Source organism: Microcaecilia unicolor, chromosome 3 (assembly GCF_901765095.1).
Source record: "Microcaecilia unicolor chromosome 3, aMicUni1.1, whole genome shotgun sequence".
Classification (NCBI taxonomy): domain Eukaryota; kingdom Metazoa; phylum Chordata; class Amphibia; order Gymnophiona; family Siphonopidae; genus Microcaecilia; species Microcaecilia unicolor.
In genome coordinates this window covers 393,126,370-393,147,288 of record NC_044033.1, presented here as the reverse complement: position 1 = coordinate 393,147,288, position 20,919 = coordinate 393,126,370, and the positions used below count along the sequence as shown (strand labels likewise).

General features: G+C 44.4%; 1 long non-coding RNA gene across 1 annotated transcript; it reads right to left on the bottom strand.

Moving 5' to 3' along the window:
• Positions 1-3,872: 3,872 nt before the first annotated feature.
• LOC115465155 lies at positions 3,873-15,022 on the bottom strand. Its single transcript, XR_003941337.1, has 3 exons — positions 15,012-15,022; positions 6,326-6,332; positions 3,873-3,959 (listed from the first exon to the last, which is right to left on the bottom strand). It is a non-coding gene; the product is annotated as an uncharacterized LOC115465155 (long non-coding RNA).
• Positions 15,023-20,919: the final 5,897 nt, after the last annotated feature.

Here is a 20,919-nt window from a genome sequence, read left to right as displayed (position 1 = left end):
CACCTTTTTGCAGGCTCAATGTGGCTTACAGAGTAAGGTTATGATAGAGTAAAGACATGATTTAAATACAGTTGATCATAAGCTGAGGTAGAAGAGGATTTAGATGGGTGGATGTTGGGTAGGTTGTGTGAGAAGTGTTTTAGGTGTGTTTGGGTGGATTGGGGGATGATTTGTATCATTGAGGGTGACTTTTGTAAGCTTTGTTAAAGAGGTGAGTTTTCTGAGCTTTGCGGAAGCTGGTTAGATTGTTCATGGTTTTCAGGGTCTTGGGTAGCGCATTCCAAAACTGTGTGCTTTTGTATACGAAGGTCGTAGCATAAGCCTGTTTGTATTTCACTCCTTTGCAGCTGGGGAAATTCAGATTTAGGAATTTGCGGGCCGATCTTTTGGCGTTTCTGGGTGTTAGGTCCACTAGGTTTAGCATATAAAGTGGGGCATCTGCGTGAATGATTTTGTGCACGGTTGTGCAGATTTTGAACTCAATTCGTTCCTTGAGCGGAAGCCAATGTAGTTTCTCTCTTAGGGGCTTCGCACTTTCATATTTAGGTTTTCCAAAAATGAGTCTAGCTGCCGTGTTTTGGGTTGTTTGGAGTTTTTTAATGGTCTGTTCTTTACAGCCTGCGTACAGAGCGTTGCAGTAGTCCAGGTGGCTTATAACTAGTGACTGTACTAGGGTGCGAAAGATGTTTCTTGGGAAAAAAGGTTTAATTCTTTTGAGTTTCCACATCGATTGGAACATTTTTTTCGTTGTGTTCTTCACTTGGGTATCGAGTGTGAGGTTTCGATCAATGGTGACTCCAAGAATTTTCAGGTTTTCAGAAATAGGAAGTGTGTAGTGAGGTGTGGTTATAGTGGAGTAATTGTTTGTATTGTATTGGGAAGTGAGAACTAGGCATTGGGTTTTTTCTGCGTTGAGCTTTAACCGGAATGAGTCCGCCCATGAGTGCATGATCTGGAAGCTCTGGTTGATCTCGTTGGTTATTTCGTTTAAGTCCTTCTTAAACGGGAAGTAGATTGTGACGTCATCGGCATATATGTAGGGGTTAAGGTTCTGATTGGCAAGGAGTTTGGCTAGTGGTATCATCATTAGGTTGAAGATTGTAGGTGAAAGGGGGGATCCTTGAGGGACTCCACATTCCGGTGTCCAAGGCGGTGATCTGGCAGTATTCATTATAACTTGGTAGGATCTAGTGGTGAGGAATCCTTTAAACCATTTGAGAACTGGGCCTCCGATTCCGAAGTATTCTAGTATGTGTAATAGTATTTCATGATCCACCATGTCGAAGGCACTAGACATGTCGAATTGTAATATGAGTATGTTCTTGCCGGTTGCAATTGTTTTTTTGAAGGAGTTCATTGCAGACACTAGTACGGTTTCGGTGCTATGATTTGATCGGAATCCTGACTGTGATTCGTGTAGTATTGAGTGTTTGGTCAGATAATCCGTGAGTTGCTTCGTCACTATGCCTTCCATCAACTTTGTAGTGAGTGGGATAGAGGCGACTGGTCGGTAGCTAGTTAAGTCCATTGTGCTTTTCTTGGCATCTTTTGGCAACGGCGTGAGTAATATGTTTCCATTTTCCATGGGGAAGAGACCATGTAGGAGTCTATAGTTTACTTGGTTCATGAGGTCTTTTTTAAATTGTTTGGGTGCAGCTCTAAGTAGGCTGGTAGGGCAAATGTCAAGTTTGCACTGAGATTTGGCATATTTTTTGAGCCAGTGTGTGAGTTCATCTACTGAAATTAAGTCAAAGTTGGTCCATGATCGATCAGCTGGGTATTCCCCGGGTATTGGGTCTAGGCATTCAAGGATGCTTGAATATTCAATGGTGTTACTTGGTATCCTGCGTCAGAGCTTTGTAATTTTTTCATTGAAATATTTTGCTAGGTTGGCTGCCGATGGGGTGTTAGCAGATAGCCAGTTATATCACGCGATATAACTGGTTATCCACTAAGCGTTGACCATGAATATTCAGCAGGAGATAACCAGCTATTTCTCTCTGAATATTAGTGGATAGCTGGATAGCCACTATTTAAACAGTCAGGAGCCATTTATGGCTGGTTAAATAGCACTAAATATCATGGGGAATGTGAAAAAATGCAGAGTGATGCACTTGGGGTGCAGAAATCCAAAGGAGATTTACGAGATAGTAGGTGAGAGATTGATAAACACAACTCAGGAGAGGGACCTTGGAGTGATGGCATCTGAGGATCTCAAGGAGGCATAACAATGTGGCATGGCTGTGGCCATGGCCAGAAGGATACTATGCTGCATGGAGCGGGGTATACCTAGTAGAAGAAAGGAGGTGTTAATGCCTCTATACAGTCGTTGGTGAGGCCTAATCAAACTTTATTTGATATACCGCAATACAAGCAGAAAGCACATCAAAGCAGTTTGTAATTTAAAAACATATTGTAGGTGAAGGAACCTCAGACAAAGGGAAATCAAGAAACAGTTCTTTAAGGTGAAGCATACAAGGGGCAGACATAAAGGATAGAGAAGGGTGTTACAATATTTCTAAGGGGTACAAGGGAAAGAGGGGAATAGGTGAAGCAAAAGGGGAAAATACTTCAAAGTGAGCAACTATGTAGAAAGAGGATGCAAGAGAGGAAGGACATGGCTAAAAAAGACAAAGGCTTACCATGATCAATGTGAAAAAAGGATCAGGGAGTGGAAAGGCTTGAGAGAAAAAGTGTGCTTTAAGACAACCCTTGAATATTTTAAATGAAAGTTCAACTTTGATTGAAAGAGGGAAGGCGTTCCATACAGTGGTTGCACTGGCGCTGAAACAGGTATTCCGTAACGAATCAAGCCAAATATGGCAAAAACTAGGTACAGTGAATAAATGTTGTTGAGAAGAACATGGCACAAGCTGAGGTGAATCAGGGATGAGAAGTTTTGACACAAAAGAAGAAAGGCCAGTATGTAAGGTCTCATGTACTATTGTCAGATATTTAAAGAGAATCTGAAAAGAAACTGGAAGCCAGTGTTCCAGAATGAATAAAGGTGTAATGTGGTCATGTCTCCCTTTCTGCTATGCTGATGATATTCAGGTTCTCTACCATGTTCCTCTTTCCTGCTCTGATCTAACAGACCTTAATCTCTGTTTACCAAAGGTCTTCTCTTGGATCTCTGAGCACCATCTGTTTCTTAATTCAAAAAAGTGAGAGGCCATTCACTTCCCCACCCCATATATCATCACTCCTCAGAATAATTCTTCCACAGCCCTGCCTCTTCCTGTCCTCAACACCCACCTCTTTGTCCCCTATGCCCCCTCTAGGTTGCTTCATTCTTCCACATCTGGGTCACTTTGGCTACCTCCTCCATCCATCATTCACCTCAACATTACCTGCTCCTTTGCTATTAGCTATGCTGAACCAAGACTCTGGAACTCTCTCCCTGCATACCTCCGAAATGAATCCTCCTATGTAAAATTCAGAGCAGCCCTGAAAAACCACCTGTTTTAACTAGCATACCCTGCTACACATTAATTATTCATTTAGGATTGTGGCTTTTTTAAAATCTTCTCTTTCTTCTCTTCCTCTATTCAGCAGCCTACTTTGTTTATTGTTAACCACATAGAAGCCAACCTTTTGTGGAATATCAAGTATCTGTAAATATCTTCTCTTACCATACAATAATTTATTAACAGTGTTCTGAACACACTGTAGATGGTGAATTTGAGATATTGACAGACCATGATATAAAGAATTACAGTGGTTGAGCTTAGTAATGACAAGAGCAAGGAGAACAATCCTAAGGGAAGAAATGTTGAGCATAGAACGAATGGACCAAATTTGAGATAAGGTTAAAAAAACAACGTAGACAACAAAACAGCATATACAAAATGGAAGAATGTTCAAAAATTTATTGATGATGTCAAATAACAGACTTATTGCCCAATAAGTCTGGTATTTGACATCATCAATAAATTTTTGAACATTCTTCCGTTTTGTATCTGCTGTTTTGTTGTCTACGTTGGAGTTTGCAGATCGTTTGCCTTGTTGTTTTTTAAGGTTAAAAAAACTACATTGAATGACAGAGGAGATCTGTTTTTGAAATGTCAGGGCACTATCCATATGAATACCAAAGACCTTAATAGAATTTTTTAATCGAACAGCTGCCCCATGAGTGTGCAGTGATGCAGGGGGAGAGCTGAGTTGACTGGAAGAAAAGATGATCACCTCAGATTTATTGGCGTTGAGTTTTAGATGTTTTTTGAGCAGCCAGTTGATGATAATATCCAGTTTGGAAGAAATCAAAGACATAGAGCTAGCAAATCCAGAGGCCACTATTCCATCCTCATCCTCCTCGATCTATCCGCTGCGTTTGACACTGTCAATCATGATTTACTTCTTGCCACACTGTCCTCTTTTGGGTTCCAAGGCTCTGTCCTCTCCTGGTTCTCCTCTTATCTCTCCCATCGCACCTTCAGGGTACAGTCTCATGGATCTTCCTCCACTCCCATCCCACTATCTGTTGGAGTTCCCCAGGGATCTGTCCTCGGACCCCTTCTCTTCTCAATCTACACCTTTTCCCTAGGCTCACTGATCTCATCTCATGGTTTTCAGTATCATCTTTATGCTGATGACACCCAGCTATATCTCTCCACACCAGACATCACTGCCGAGACCCAGGCCAAGGTATCAGCTTGCTTATCCGACATTGCTGCCTGGATGTCCAACCGCCACCTGAAGCTGAACATGTCCAAAACCGAGCTCCTCGTCTTTCTACCTAAACCCACTTCTCCTCTTCCTCCACTCTCTATCTCAGTTGATAACACCCTCATCCTCCCCGTCCCATCTGCCCACAACCTCGGAGTCATCTTCGACTCCTCCCTCTCCTTCTCTGCGCATATCCAACAGACTGCCAAGACCTGTCGCTTCTTCCTCTTCAACATCAGCAAAATTCACCCTTTCCTCTCTGAACACACCACACGAACTCTCGTCCACGCTCTCATTACCTCTCGCCTTGACTACTGCAACTTACTCCTCACCGGCCTCCCACTTAGCCATCTATCCCCCCTTCAATCCGTTCAGAACGCTGCCGCATGCCTTATATTCCGCCAGAACCGATATACTCATATCACCCCTCTCCTCAAGTCACTTCACTGGCTTTCGATCAGATACCGCATACAATTCAAGCTTCTACTCCTTACCTACAAATGCACCCAGTCTGCGGCTCCTCACTACCTCTCTACCCTCATCTCCCCCTATGTTCCCGCCCGTAACCTCCGCTCACAGGACAAATCCCTCCTTTCAGTACCCTTCTCCACCACTGCCAACTCCAGGCTCCGCTCATTCTGCCTTGCCTCACCCTATGCCTGGAACAATCTTCCTCAACCCCTACGCAAGCCCCCTCCCTACCCATCTTCAAATCTCTGCTTAAAACTCACCTCTTCAATGCTGCCTTTGGCACCTAACCTCTCGAGAAATATAGTATGCCCTATCAGATTGACTCTACACCTGTCTTTTAGATTGTACACCTGTCTTTTAGATTGTAAGCTCCTTGAGCAGTGACTGTCCTTCCATGTTAAATTGTACAGCGCTGTGTAACCCTAGTAGTGCTTTAGAAATGTTAAGTAGTAGTAGTCATAGTAGTAGTAGTGTTAAGATCTTCTGGGGAGGGGGCACAATCTGTATATCATCTGCATAAATGTAGAAAGAAAGGCCCAAGGACTGAATCAGAAGGGCAAGAGGAGAAAAGAAAATGTAAAAGAGAATGGGGGCAAGGATTGAGCCATGTGTACATTTTTGGACTGCCTCAACCCCACAGAGAACATGCCCCCTTTGAAATGGTGTGTCGCTCGACAATTACACATGTAAATTACAGCATTACAAACACTGGCAATTATATGTGTAAATGCTACTCTTTACAGGTGTAATTGCCATGCAAGGCTCCTAAGATGATCTACACTTGCTGACTGAGAGCAGCTAACTAGGTGAGATCTTTTTTTTTTAGGCTCAGCATTTTCCCCTTAATCCTTTGCATTTCTAGTTCAATTGGAACCAGCCTTCATTTATCCCTAGTTGGCGAATTTATCCTATTTTTCTATCATATTCCTCACCCAACACAGCTCAAAAAGAAGAAAAGGGATTTTGGATTGAGCTTATGACTTACTCAGTTGTAGCTGAAGACAAGTTACATTCAGCTACAACTGAAAAAGTCCCCCTCCAGAGGGCTTACAAACTAAGGAGGATGTCAGGAATGTACGTAAATGAGCAGAATACTGGTACATATGCACATATGTGTGCATCAGTACTTGTAATAGCAAAACAAAGCAAAGATAGTCCAGAGGAAGGAGAAAGCCACAAGTCCAGCCACAAATAAGCTTAATGAGGAATGAGCCAACTCGGCCAAGTTTCAACACTCACGCCTTCATCGGAGTCCAAGACACAATTCTTCATAAGTACATTAAAAACACAAATATGTGTGCTTCCATCTCTGAAGAGTTACACACATACACTGTACTGGTAGCATCACAGTATAATTGGCATGAGTGCTGAAAATTGGCTAAGTCGGCTCATTTTTCCTTACACATATTTGTGGCTGGACTTGTGGCTTTCTCCTTCCCCTGGACTATCTCTGCTTTGTTTCTATACTTGTAAATGCCAATATCCTAGCTATATGCTATCCTATAACATGACACCTAAATGTGATGGTACATAATAAGGTGGGTGTACACATGGGTGGAGTCTGAACAGAGCATAGATGGGGCACTCAGTTACATGCATAGAATGCTATCATTTATTAGTGTGTTTTACCAATCTATGTGTGAACATTTGCACCAGCTCTATGTCTGGTGTATGTGGTTGCACCTAAATTATAGGCACATATGCTAGTATTCTAAAGTAGACGCAGTGGTGTGCTGCAGCCGGCTCGAGCCGGCCCGCACCGGCTCGCAAGAGCCGGTTGTTAAATTTTTTACCGACTTGCAAGCCGGTTGTTCCTAAGAGCGAGCCGGCTCCTCCCTTCCTTCCTCCCTCCCTCCTACAGGGTCTGGTGGTCCCCCTTGTCAAGCTAATTCTTTGGGGCAGGCAGTTTTGCCTGCCCGCTGCTGGCACTGACCTTCCCCCGCTGCCGGATTGCCCTTTAAAAATGGCCGCCAAGACTTCCATCAGCGGCCTCGCGAGACTTCTGCTGAAGTCTTGGAGGCCGCCCTTGTAAGTCTCGGCGGCCATTTTGAATAGCGATCCGGCAGCGGGGGAGAGTCAGCACTGGCAGCGGACAGGCAAGACTGCCTGCCCCAAAGAATTAGCTGAACAACCTCGGTAGCTGGAGGGGGTGGCAGGGGAGAGAAGGGAGTCGCTGGACATGGGTGGCTGGAGGGGGGGCAGGGGAGAGAAGGGAGTCGCTGGGCATGGGTGGCTGGAGGAGGGGCAGGGGAGAGAAGACAATCACTGGCATGGGTGGCTGGAGAGGGGCAGGGGAGAGAGGGCAATCGCTGGGTATTGGTGGCTGGAGGAGGGTCATGGAAAAGAGGATAGTCGCTGGGTATAGGTGGACGGAGGGGGTAGGGGAGCAAAGAGAATCGCTGGGTATGGGTGGCTGGAGGGGATGGGACGGCAGGGGAAGAGGAAGGTGGCTGGACATGGGTAGATGGAGGGGAGGGCAGGGAGGAGAGGGGTGGCTGGAAAGGGGGCTTTTATTTACGGATGTAGGGAAAGAAATGAAGAAGAAAGATGGAAAGTAAAGAAATAAATGGAAAGGAAGCCCTGGAAACAGAGTTAAGAGCACAGATAGCAGCAGAATCGGATGCTGGGCCAGCATGATCAGAAAAACAAAGTCACCAGACAACAAAGGTAGAAAAAATCATTTTATTTTCATTATAGTGTTTGGAATATGTCCACTTTGAGAATCAGGTGCTCAACATTAAAAGTTTATATTTCTTTACTTATTTATGGCATTTTATCCCACATTAAACATGAATTAGATTGGAACCTGGGATCATTAAATTTATTTTTCCTGGAGTAATGCATTGCCCCCCCCCCCCCAGTGTCTCTCCCCGGCTATAGCCAGCTCTGCAATTTGGGGGGGGGGGCCCAGAGGTGGATGGGGGGGGCGCAGAGGTGGACCAGGGAGAGAGCATGTTGTTAAACATTTACCAGCACACCACTGAGTAGACGCCTATTTTCCTTTATAGAATTGCCCTCCACATTTGTACCTGAGGTAGTGGAGGGTTAAGGGAGAAGTTATTAAAGTGGACTACCATTAAAAAGGGTTATTTTTAGGGCTGCAGCGTGATCAAAATTTCTAATCATGATTAATCACATGGCTGCCCATTTCTGATTGTGATTAATCTCACGATTACAGGGTTTTTTTTAGTTATCTATTTACTTATTTCCTGCTGCAGCTCCTTGTAACTCTGGGCAAATCACTTAAGACCCCTTTTACAAAGGCACGGTAGCATTTTTAGCATGCACTAAAAATAAGCGTACGCTAAACAATAGAGGTGCCCGTATACTCCTATGGGTGTCTCTAGCATTTAGCATGCACTAATCATTAGCTTGCGCTAAAAATGTTAGCATGCTGTTGTAAAAGACTCCTTGAATCTCCATTGCCCAAGGTACAAAATAAGTACCTGTATATAATATGTAAACCACTTTGATTGTAACCGCAGAAAGGTGGTATATCAAATCCCATCCCCCTTCCCTTACCTTCCATTCCTCAAAAGACTGATAATCTCCCTTCCTCCCGCATCCTTCCCCCCCAGATCCAACATATCTTTCTTTCTCTTCCTTCCTTCTTTCCCCAGGTCCGTTATCTCTTTCTCTCTCCCTCCCTCCTATTGTTCAGCACCTCATCCTCCCTCCCCTCCACCCTCATGAGTAGCAACACAAACTTGGTGGTGAGCAACATAAAGTTTTTTTTCATGGCTGCTGGAGCTTACTGCTTTAGCAATAGCTTCCAATTGTGACCCCTCCAGTTCTGCTTGTAGGTCTGCAGCTCACTCCACTCCCCCCACTCAGGGTTCGCCATCTGCACCCTCTCAATTCCCCTCTCCCCCTCCTTCAAGGTGGTCTTCTGTTGGTCCCTGGCAGTGGTTGCCTTCAGCCAGATCCAAAGTTTTCCTTCTGACCCATCATGCCCAGGCAAAAACAGAAAGCGATATCAGAGAAGACAGAACGGGCCAGAGGGAAAGCTTTGGAGCAGACCGCAGGGTGCATATGTGCACCACTGCCGCTGCTGGGGACCAACAGAAGACCATTTTTAAGGTAGGCTGATGTGTGGGTGGTGATGTTGAATCCTGGTTGGAAAGATGCTGGATCATGCTGAGGACAGGGGTTGGGAGTGAAAGAGAGTAAAAGAGAAGATTAGAAGAGACATGAGGTGCAGCATCGTGATTAATTTCCTTAATCGTGATTAATTCTGTTAATATTGATTCATGATTGATGCATTAATCGCATGAGTTAACTGTGATTAACTTGCAGACTTAGCTATTTTACCACAAGTTGTGCTATGTTACCACGGTGTCTCATTGAATAAAAAGCATGTGCTTAAATAACTCATGTTGATAACTTCCCCCCCAGTATTCTGCCCAATCTCACAAGCAATGGAAATGGGATTTGAACCTGGCTTCCCCAGTTCTTAGCCTGCTGTTCTAATCATTAGGCTACTCCACAAACCACTTTTATATGCCCCTCTGATTTGGGACCAGTATAGTTCTTCTATTTTAGAAAGGCAGCATTTGCACGTATGTGCCTTAAATAAAAGTACCCCACTGAAAAGCAGGCATAAGCATTCTGGTTCAGTTTGCAGGGATACTTGTATATTTTATAGCAAATGCAAGTATCTCACAACTGCGCTCCAGCTAACCCAACCTCACACAAATCAGCCTTTCCCTGCTCACAATCTTTACATTTTTTGGTTCAGTGACGCACAGTACTTACATCAATACAGTCATTACTTTAAACACCCTGAATGCAGCAGTGAATGTCAATTGGAGTGACTCCTCAGCCGTCAGAAATTCTATCACACCAAGTGCTCACTGCACGCTTCCATTTCTCAAGCTATAGCAAAACAGCCTCTTCACTCAGACACTTCTCGCCAACTGAAGTAAAGGAAGAGATTTCAATGAAGTGAACACATGTAGCGCATCACTGCTTCTATCTGTAGAATTAGGGAGCTGGAGGCATTACTTTTCTTTCAACACTGCTTCAATAGTTTTTAACTTCTAAGCAGTATATAAAAATGTAAAATAAATAAATAAGATCCAAGGTAGCAATGACCAATGCTATATACAGTGGCGTAGGAAGGGGGGGGGACGGTGGGGCGGTCCGCCCTGGGTGCACGCCGCTGGGGGGTGTCGGCACCTCGCTGGTTCCTTGCTCTCTCTGCCCCGGAACAGGTTACTTCCTGTTCCGGGGCAGAGAGAGCAGGGAACCAGCGAGGCGCCGACACCCCCAGCGGCGTGCACTCGGCGGATTGGCTCTCCCGCCCACCCTCACCACCTTCCAGGTATGTTCTCGGGGGGGGGTTGCGCTCTGGAGGGGGGAGGGTGCAGAACGCAGCGGCGACCCACCCCGGGTGTCAGCTGCCCTCGTGATGCCACTGGCTATATAATAGACATTTTTTTTTAAACCTCAATAACAATTATTGAAATAGCAGCTGAAAAATCTTTTCATTATCATGAATGTCAGTGGGTCTTTATTTACACAAGGTCCATCAAAGAGGGGAGAATAACACATGGCATAACAGCCTCATGGGTTTCACTCCGCCACAAGTTCTAATCATAGGTCCAAGGGGTTATTCTTAGATACCCCTACAGTGCTCTGTGAGTCATCACAATAAAAAATATATACAAACATAATAGCAACAATTCAACAAAACTTATCTTCTCAACTGCTGCATAATAATGATTCACTGGGTGATTGACGAAATAGCAGCACGGTTATGGATCAAAGGATGTAGTTAAAGGTGAAGGCCGACCAAACTCACAGACAGGACTTTTTGGCTGTAGAACATGAGAGAAAGATGATGAGTGAAAGAATGAAGTAATGTTTTATGAAAAGGCTTTGTATGGAAACAGTATATAAGCAGCAGCCTATTGGTAAGTTAATAAATTGCTTTTCTCGTACGTGGCCTGGTCTTTTATCATTCCAATCTTTTACTGGGATATGTATGATTATTGGGATGGTTGTAAAAAGACCGAATTCTTATTTACATGATCTGACAAGAATCTATGTTGGGCTGGAGCAGCAACTCCACTAGTTGAAAACAGTGGCATTCCTAGGGGCGCTGACACCTGGGGCGGATCGCCGATGCGCCCCGCCCCCCCCCCCCCGTGCAGCGCAACCCCCCCTGGCGAAAGGACACCCCCCACCCTGGCGAAAGAACCCCCCCGGGTGCACTCCGCTGGGCGGGGTGCCGCGCCGGTCAGCGTCATTCGTTTCCATGCTCCCTCTGCTCCGGAACAGGTTACTTCCTGTTCCAGGGCAGAGAAAGCATGGAAACGAACAACGCTGACCAGCGCATGGCACCCCCCCCCAGCGGCGTGCACCCGGGGCAGACCACCTCCACCGCCCCCCCCCCCCCCTTGGTACGCCACTGGTTGAAAATTAAGCCAGTGGCGGGCAGACATCTACAGTCTGTGCCCTGGAAATGACAAGGACAGCTAAAGACTAAGGGCCCTGTTTACTAAGGTGCCCTAGCGTTTTTAGCGCATGCTAAAAATTAGTGCACGCTAACCGTGTAAACGCCCATAGGAATATTATGGGCATCTACATGGTTAGCGCACACTAAAAACGCTAGCGCACCTTTAGCATGGCTTAGTAAACAGGGCCCCAAGTATGCATATGTTGGGCAGACTGGATGGACCATACAAGTCTTTATCTGCCATCATCTACTATGTTATTATGAGTAATCTGACTCTGCTTCGAGGAGGGTTCATAATTCAAATCAAGCACAGCTCATAATGTGGTCCTCAAATATATAGCTAACACCAAACATTGCCCTAACCTTGGGGATAGGGTATATTGTATCTTGATATGTGTATTCTCATGGTAGAGAGTCAGAAGAAACCAAGCTCTCTCCATTCTTTGCCAATATTGTTCCTCATGATTTTCTTATGTTCTCCTGTTGGCTGTCTGCTTTGTTGTTGTGTACTAAAAATGAATAAAAATCATTTAACCATAAATTCAATTATACTATAAAACCTTCACCACATTCTGTGGCAACAAATTCCACAGCTTCACTGTACATACACCGAAAAAGATTTTCTTGACTTTATTTTCATTTGCAACCAGTTAGTTTTCTAGCATGTCCCCTAGCCCTAGTACTAATTATGCCTATTACCAGTCTTCCTAAACCTTTCCTGGTGGCCACACACTCAATCAAGCTCCTCAGGATATCCACAATGAATATACATGAGATGAATTTACAGTCTAAAATGTATGCAAATGTATCTCATGAATATTCATTGAAGGTATCTGGGGAAACTTGTTTGCCAGTTGGGTCACAAGGACAGGTATGAGAAGCATTGCCTTAGTAACAGGACTTCTTTCACACTACTCATAAATCTATGTCATGTCTCCTCTCAGTCCTCTCTTATTCAAGGTAAAGAGCCCTAACCTGATTAATCTCCCTTTATCATGGAGACGTTCCATCCCCTTTATCACCTTTCCTGCCCTTCTCTGCTCAGTTCAAAAGTGTAGTTGCATCATGAATCCATACAGTCGCATTTTTCTGCATTGTCTTCGGAATCATTCCTCACATTCTCTTTGGCTACTGCACATTGAGCTGAGGCTCTCAGTACATTGTCTCGACTGACTGTAAGGCTCTAGTGTAAACTCAGAGCCACCCAACTCTCCCATTAAGTCCTTCATTCTCAAGCTGTGGAATAGGACTCACTGGTATATCATGGACATTTGTTGGCAGAGCAAGATTAACCTTTTGATGGATCCCAAGCAAGTAAACATGTTGGACTCCCCCCTTCCCCAACACCATAATGTAAATATATACTTAAACTTCCAGAAATATGTGAACATCAGTACATAAGCCTGTACATCTAAATGTGTCACATTAATGGGGGGTAGGTTTAAAAATTCCTCCAAATCTCAGCACGCATTCTCACTTGACCTTCCCATACCCTAGAAAGTACCCTCACTGTTCCCTTCTTCTGACCCCAACAAGCACACTTTTTTCTTCCTCCCCTTCTCCCCCAGATCCCAGTAATCACTCTCCCCAGCTTCTCCTCTTATACCCTATGATATCTTTTAAGATGCGCTATTGTGTATTGTATTGAAATTGTAATTCGCATACTATGCCGCAATATGTACTGTTATATGAGTATTTTTCCTGCTGAAATTGTCTATTATCTGTGTCTAGATTGTTCTTGGTGTACATCGCTTTGAGTGAATTTCTTCAAAAAGGCAGTAAATAAATGCTACTGAATAAATACAATTCCAGTCACCTGCTTTAGCTGCTCACTGCTTCCAGTACCATTGTGCTGTAAATTTGCTTTCTGCAATTTAAGACTCCAAAACCCCAAACCCACCAAAAACCCAATGCCCACAACTATACACCACTACAATAGCCCTTATGGGTGAAGGGGGCATCTATATGTGGGTACAGAGAGTTTCTGGTGAGTTTGGGAGGGCTCATAGTTTCCCCCACAAATGTGACAGGTAGAGGGAGATATGGACCAGAGCCCCCACTCCATGGTGCACTGCACTGACCACTACACTACTCCAGGGATCTGCATGCTGCTCTAATAGACCTGGCTCTAACATCTAAGGCTGTCATAGAGGCTGCTAAATCATATTTGTATTCACATTTGTGGGGGGGGGGGGGGTGGGAGGGGATCAGTGACCACTGGGGGGTATTGGGGTTCACCCCTGATTCCCTCCAGTGGTCATCTGGTCATTTAGGGCACCCTTTTGTGCCTCATTCATTTTAAAAACAGGTCTAGCTCAAAACGTCTTAGTTTTGTTCCATCATGGCTGAAAAACATCCAAGTGTTAGGAACATCCAGATATCACCTTTAACATGCCCCTGACATGCCCCCTTGTGATTTGAAAGGACTTCTGACGGACGTCATAAAAATTGGTTTTGAAAATACCAATTTGGACATTTTTGTGAGAAAAACGCCCAAATGCAGATTTATGCCACTTTGTGGACGTTTTTATCTTTTGAAAATGAGCTCCATAGTCATCTATGGAACTTTGTAAGTCTAATTGCTTTGAAAATGAGCCCCATGTATAATTTCTTTCAACATCCATAGGCATTGGAGCCCACTCTGTGGGTGCTGTGGGTGCTTGAGCACCCCCAATATTGAGAAAATTCCTTGTATGTGTCCAGGGAGGGGTTATTTCCATTGGGCTTAGCACCCCCAATAATTTTGAAAAGTTGGCTCCTATGTCCATAGGGTTAGACAGAGTGAAAATGAGCCTATTTTAAGCCTGTTATATAAAGGCATCATAGGCTCCCAGAACCAACCCCAAAAGCACACAAGTACTGACACACAAATTTACTCCTGCTCCAAAGCTGGTGTAAACAAGCGCACATACTCTATGTGTGTACCTACAGATTTTATAAATGATGTGCAAGCACACAACCCCCCCCCCCCCCCCACACACACACACACACATACACACATACATCACCCTGCCCAAACTATACCCCTAAGAATGCTTAGGCACAGTGCATGTATAAATCAGTGTGATCTTCTAGGAGCATGTACATAATGCATTTAAATGGCCACAGAGGATTAGAAAAGTTGTCTTCTGCATGTAAAACCCTCTTTATGCATGGGGAGCAGGTGGAAATAGATGTGTTGGCATTTGGGACTGGTTCTGGGGACCTATTTTTAAAAGGTGCACACATGTCTAGGTTGCCTTTCCAAAAGAGACTTAAAATGGGTGCCTTTTTGGACTTCTCACATAGGTGTCCTATGAAAATGTAGGTCCTTAATAAGTAAATACTAGAACTAGGGGGCATGCGATGAAGCTACAATGTAGTAAATTTAAAACGAATCTGAGAAATTCTTTCTTCACTCAACATGTAGTTAAACTCTGGAATTTGTTGCCAGAGAATGTGGTAAAGGCGGTTAGCTTAGCGCAGTTTTTAAAAGGTTTGGACGGCTTCCTAAAGGAAAAGTCCATAGACCATTATTAAATGGACTTGGGGAAAATCCACTATTTCTGAGATAAGCAGTATAAAATGTTTTGTACATTTTTGGGATCTTGCTGGGTATTTGTGATTGGCCACTGTTGGAAACAGGATGCTGGGCTCGATGGACATTTGGTCTTTCCCAGTATGGCAATACTGTAAATATGTAAATATGTAAATAGTTAAAACTGCATAGAAAAAAACAAAGGGGTCCTTTTACTAAGGTGCGCTGAAAAAAGACATGTGTCTTGGGCACGCGCAGAATTATTTTTTAGCGCACCTACAAAAAAAATGCCTTTTTAAAATTTTTGCCAAAAATGGACGTGCGGCAAAATGAAAATTGCCGTGCAATCATTTTGGGTCTGAGACCTTACCGCAAGCCATTGACCTAGCTGTAAGGTCTCATGCGGTAACCGGGCGGTAGGTAACCGGGCGGTAATGGTCTATGGATGTCAAATCCCACTCGACACGCGTAGCTGCCGTGCGTCAGAAAATAAAAAATATTGTTCGGATGCGCTTAGCGGCCATGAAGTAACTGGGTGGTAACTCCAATTTGGCACACATTGGGCGCGCGTAGGCACCTACGCAGCTTACTAAAATGGCCCCAAAACCTTTTAGTGCTCACTTAATTCCAACCTCTGCATGAAAGGTCAGCTAAGTCCTAGCCTCCTCCATGTCTTTCAATGCCTGGTTGTATGGCATCGTAGGGATGGGCAGCCCAATAATGTCCACTTTGTTTTGTTTACCATGTCATTTGCAGCACTGCTTGTTTTGTTTTGGTTGGTCTTCATTTTTGCTTTGGAGGCAATGTCATTAAGAGTGCACCCTCTTCCCCAGTGGTTCATGCATGTGTGATGGTTTGCGCATGTGTGTACTCTTAGAAAAGAGTGTGCCCTCTTTGCAGGGAATGCTTATTACTATCGACATACAAAAAAAAATTACAAAATGCTGTGTGTTTTTCTGCTTGTTTTTGTTTGTTAGGATATCGTTGGCATTTCCCATGTCATTGAAAATTACAGTCCACTATGGTATGGCCCCTTTTTCAGTGCTTGTCTGGTCTGCCGTGGAAATGGGGCCTCTTTAGGAAGGATGCAGTGTCTAGCTCCTGCCATGAACAGGTCACAGAGATACACTACATCCCGGCCTGCAGCAGGGACCAGAAAGCTGGCACAGTCTGCATCCGCTCTGATAATGTATGTCATTTTCCCCCCCGCAGTCACTGCATTACTAAACTGTGCTGTCACTAGAGATCACCAAAGCAAAGACTTACACAAACCCTCCCCATACAGCATACCTTTACTCTATTTACCATTAACTTTCTCTTTGCTTCATGTACAATTTCTCATTCCTAATAGATCTTCTAAACGTTAAACATCCATATGTTTAACGTTAAACACCCAGTATGTTTATGATACTGTATTGTAGAATTGGATTCTTACAACAAATTACTTTCTTATGCATTATTCTTTATGTATCCTATACTGTTTATTGTAAACCACATTGAACTCGAACTTGTTTGGAATAATGTGGGATACACATGTCACAAATAAATAAACAAATACATTTATGCATTTTTTTTTCTGAGGGCTGTCACTTGGAGAATACATAGATTGAGGCCAGAAACAACACATTTTTATTGCCAAAAGTTTTCTGCTTTGTTAAATCAGCACATAGGACTGGGTACCTTTTCCCCTGGTCAGCCATTTGTGAGGATTCCAGCTTGCGTTAAGGCTTCATTCCTGTTCAGGTTCTCCAGGGATCTCTTGAATTATTAGGCCTTCAAAGAGAAGGCTGCATTGTTCTGAGGGATCAGAGCAGATGCCGTGCCATATGGGCCAAGAGAATTGTGGTCAAGCGGATTTTGAAGAGTTTTACAATGTCATTTCTTGCCGTGTTAATATTTGGGAGGGGAGGGGCGCATGGTTATGGATCATCACTTAAGATCAAGGATTTATTTTACAAAATCATTGCGTGTTTCAGGCACATAATCAGGTTTCACCATAGACCTCATCCCCCCATACATACTGTGGTAGCCTTTATAGCATCTTTCATATTTGAAAATGTTCAGAGATCAGCATGTTAACGATTATCTTAGCATTACTTCTTCTTATCCGTGTATAGATTATGAAGATCCCCATACTTCCAACAGCCCTGTACAACAGTAGTGTCGGCGTTAAAAAATTCCTTTGTATTTAATCCCTGAGCATTGAGGTCAAAAGACAGTGTGACCCGACACTCAAACCAGACTGACATAACAGGTGCCGATACAGTTGGATAATTCACTGCTGAAATTTTCAGTGGCAAATATGCCATAAGGGAAGCCCACATATCACAAGTGAAAGTCATAATGTTGTGTTCCAATTCTTGCTCAGTTTTTATTGTATTCTGGGAGGGGTTTATTGTTTTTGTTTGTTTGTTTTTTGTTGTTTTACCATATTAAGAATGTATCACTAAAGGAACTAGTTGGTCTGTGCCATCTAATCTCTATAAAGTGAGTAGAAAAGGTTCATGATTCACAAACCTGGACCTTTCTCCCCTTTTTTGGGTGTTTTTAGTAGGAAGTGCATTTCCATCCCTGTCCTTGCACAATACATATGCATAACTTTCAAAATTGTGAGGGTAACTTTTAAACGTATACACTTAAATTCCACAGTATTGGGAAAAGTAGGTGTGTTTGTCAACTCTTTCCCCAGCGCTATGGAATTTAAACATAGCGTCAGTCCACCTAAGTCCACCTAAGCTAGCATGTCTCAAATTGTATGTCGCCATGACCCGGGGATAGTGCTGGGCAGACTTGTACGGTCTGTGCCAGAACCGGTGGTGGGAGGCAGGGCTGGTGGTTGGGAGGCGGGGATAGTGCTGGGCAGAGGACAGGTACAAATCAAGGTAAGGTATACACAAAAAGTAGCACATATAAGTTTATCTTGTTGGGCAGACTGGATGGACCATGCAGGTCTTTTTCTGCCGTCATCTACTATGACCCCATTTTTAGCAGGGCATGAAAGCGTTTGACCCTAGCCCCATGCTGTAATTCCTGGCTCATGAGTAGTAGCATTGACTGTGACACTGCTGTAGTCCCCCCACATCCCATTAAACCCACGCAAGCCCAGTTATAGCAGGCCAGTGCTACTACATTTTACTGACCTCTCATTGGGATTTTGTGACCATATGTGGAGTTGTAACCACTGTTTCCTTTAAACTGAGAAGGAGTGCTCCACCTATAGTCCTTCCATTGGGGACTGCTGTTTCACTATCATATTTAATAGTGACGGACAGGCAAACTCTGCAGGATTCCAGGGAAACTGGCTATTCCTAGTAATCGAAAACACAATATTGAAGCATCACCCCTCCCCCACACTGGCTGCAATGCAGTTGGAGGACTCCTGCTTAGCTTAGAGGGAACAGTAGTTGCATCCAGTGGCGTAGGAAGGGGGCGGTGGGGCCGTCCGCCCCGAGTGCACACCGCTGGGGTGGTGTCGGCTCCGCTAGTTCCCTGCCCTCTACCCCGGAACAGGTTACTTCCTGTTCTGTGGCAGAGAGAGCAGGGAACCAGCGGAGCTGACGCAGCTCCCAGCGATGTGCACTCAGGGGCGGATCGGCCCTCTTGCCCGCCCCTCGCTTCCTAATTCAATGTAAGAATGCGCTCCGGGGGGGGGGGAGGGTGTGCTCCGGAGGGGGGAGGGTGTGCGCCGAGGGGAGGCACCGTGCTGCACCCGGGGGGGGAGGCGCAGCGGTGACCCGCCCCGGGTATCAGCCGCCCTCGCTACGGCACTGGTTGCATCCCTCAGTTTGAGAAGACTGAAATAAGCACATGGTTTCTGGTGTGGCAGGAAGGCAAACTGACAAGTACTGGAAAGTTATAGGTAGAAGTTCAAAAAAGGACACTGATGGAAATTTGCTAATACACACTCCATTTCTCACATACACATTGCTTCCTTCTCTCTCTCTCTCTCTCTCCCTCTCTCTCTCTCTCTCACACACACACACAGTTTCTCTCTGCCACACACATCAAATATCTTTGTCAACACACAAACCCGTGTCCACACATCTATACACAAATTCAAGCTCATTTTCAAACACCTATGCACACATAACCTCAATTTCATACACATACAACCACTGATTCTTGCCTCTCTATCATACTCACATGCACATAAGAGACATCTTTGTTTTCTCATGCTCAAACACATTTTAGAAATGGGCATGTCATGTAAAGAGCGTCTTTGGAAATGCTGTGCATTCTAGGGAGTTCATCTTTTCTATCTTGGTATTTCTTTTTCATTCACCGCCTCTGAGGTCCCCAGAGACAAAACCTGGTGCTCCGGGTTGATAGCTAGAAGCGTTTTGCAGGATAAAACCCTTCAGCACCTGATCCTATCATCTAAAGTAATTTATAGCCATCTTCTTTCCTCTGGGGTCAAGTGTTTCACTCTGTGATGTCCATGAATTTTAATGGTAAGAAATCCAGGCTCAAGATGTTGGCCAATGGATCACAGCATTCACTAAACTTTCCCCTTCAGGAATCCCTCATATATATACATATATGCTGTTGCCGTTGTATATAATAATATTTTTGTATTTGTTATAGGTATGATGGGGGCATACAATTTACGAATGCATGAAAAACGTTATGCTCGTGAAAATAGACTTTACATTCTGAAAATGCTGCATAAACCAGTGAGATGTTGCTATTGTATATACCACTACTACTATTAATTATTATTTCTATAGCGCTACTAGACGTACACAGCGCTGTACACTTGAACATGAAGAGACAGTCCCTGCTCGACAGAGCTTACAATCTAATTAGGACAGACAAACAGGACAAATAAGAGATAAGGGAATTACTAAGGTGGGAATGACAAAATATGGGTACTGAACAAGTGAGTAAGGGTTAGGAGTTAAAAGCAGCATAAAACATGATCATACACACACGGAGCCCCATAAACCATTTGACATAGGTGCTGTATTTTACTGCAGTGCTGTTAAGAGAGCCCTTACTTATGATCAGCTTCTCTAGCAAATCATAGAAATCTATGAGCTCTGAAAGACAGTTTTTCTTGCTGGCATTTTTTGTATTGATCTCAGAAAATGCTTAAAACTAAACATTAACTATGCAGAAGTGTGTTCTCTTACTTGAGGTTCTGGGTGACTGACCAGCTTATTTTCGAAGGAGAAGGGCGGCCATCTTCCGGCACAAATCGGGAGATGGGCGGCCTTCTCCTAAGGGCGCACAAATCGGCATAACCAAAAGCCGATTTTGGGCAGCCTCAACTGCTTTCCGTCACAGGGACGGCCAAAGTTCAAGGGGGTGTGTCGGCAGTGTACCGAAGGTGGGATGGGGGCATGGTTAAGAGAAGGCCGCCCTCGGTCGATAAAGGAAAAAAGAAGGGCGTCCCTGACGAGCATTTGGCCGACTTTACTTGGTCCTTTTTTGTTCACAACCAAGCCTTGAAAAGGTGCCCGAACTGACCAGATGACCACCGGAGGGAATCGGGGATCACCTCACCTTACTCCCCCAGTGGTCACCAACCCCCTCCCACCCAAAAAAACAAATTAAAAAACATTTTTTACCAGCCTCTATGCCAGCCTCAAATGTCATACCCAGCTCCATCACAGCACTATGCAGGTCCCTGGAGCAGTTTTTATTGGGCACTGCAGTGCACTTCAGGCAGGCGGACCCAGGCCCATTCTTCCCTACCTGTTACACTTGTGCTGGTATATGGGAGCCCTCCAAAACCCACCCAAAACCCACTGTACCCACATCTAGGTGCCCCCTGTTACCCTTTAAGGGCTATGGTAGTGTTGTA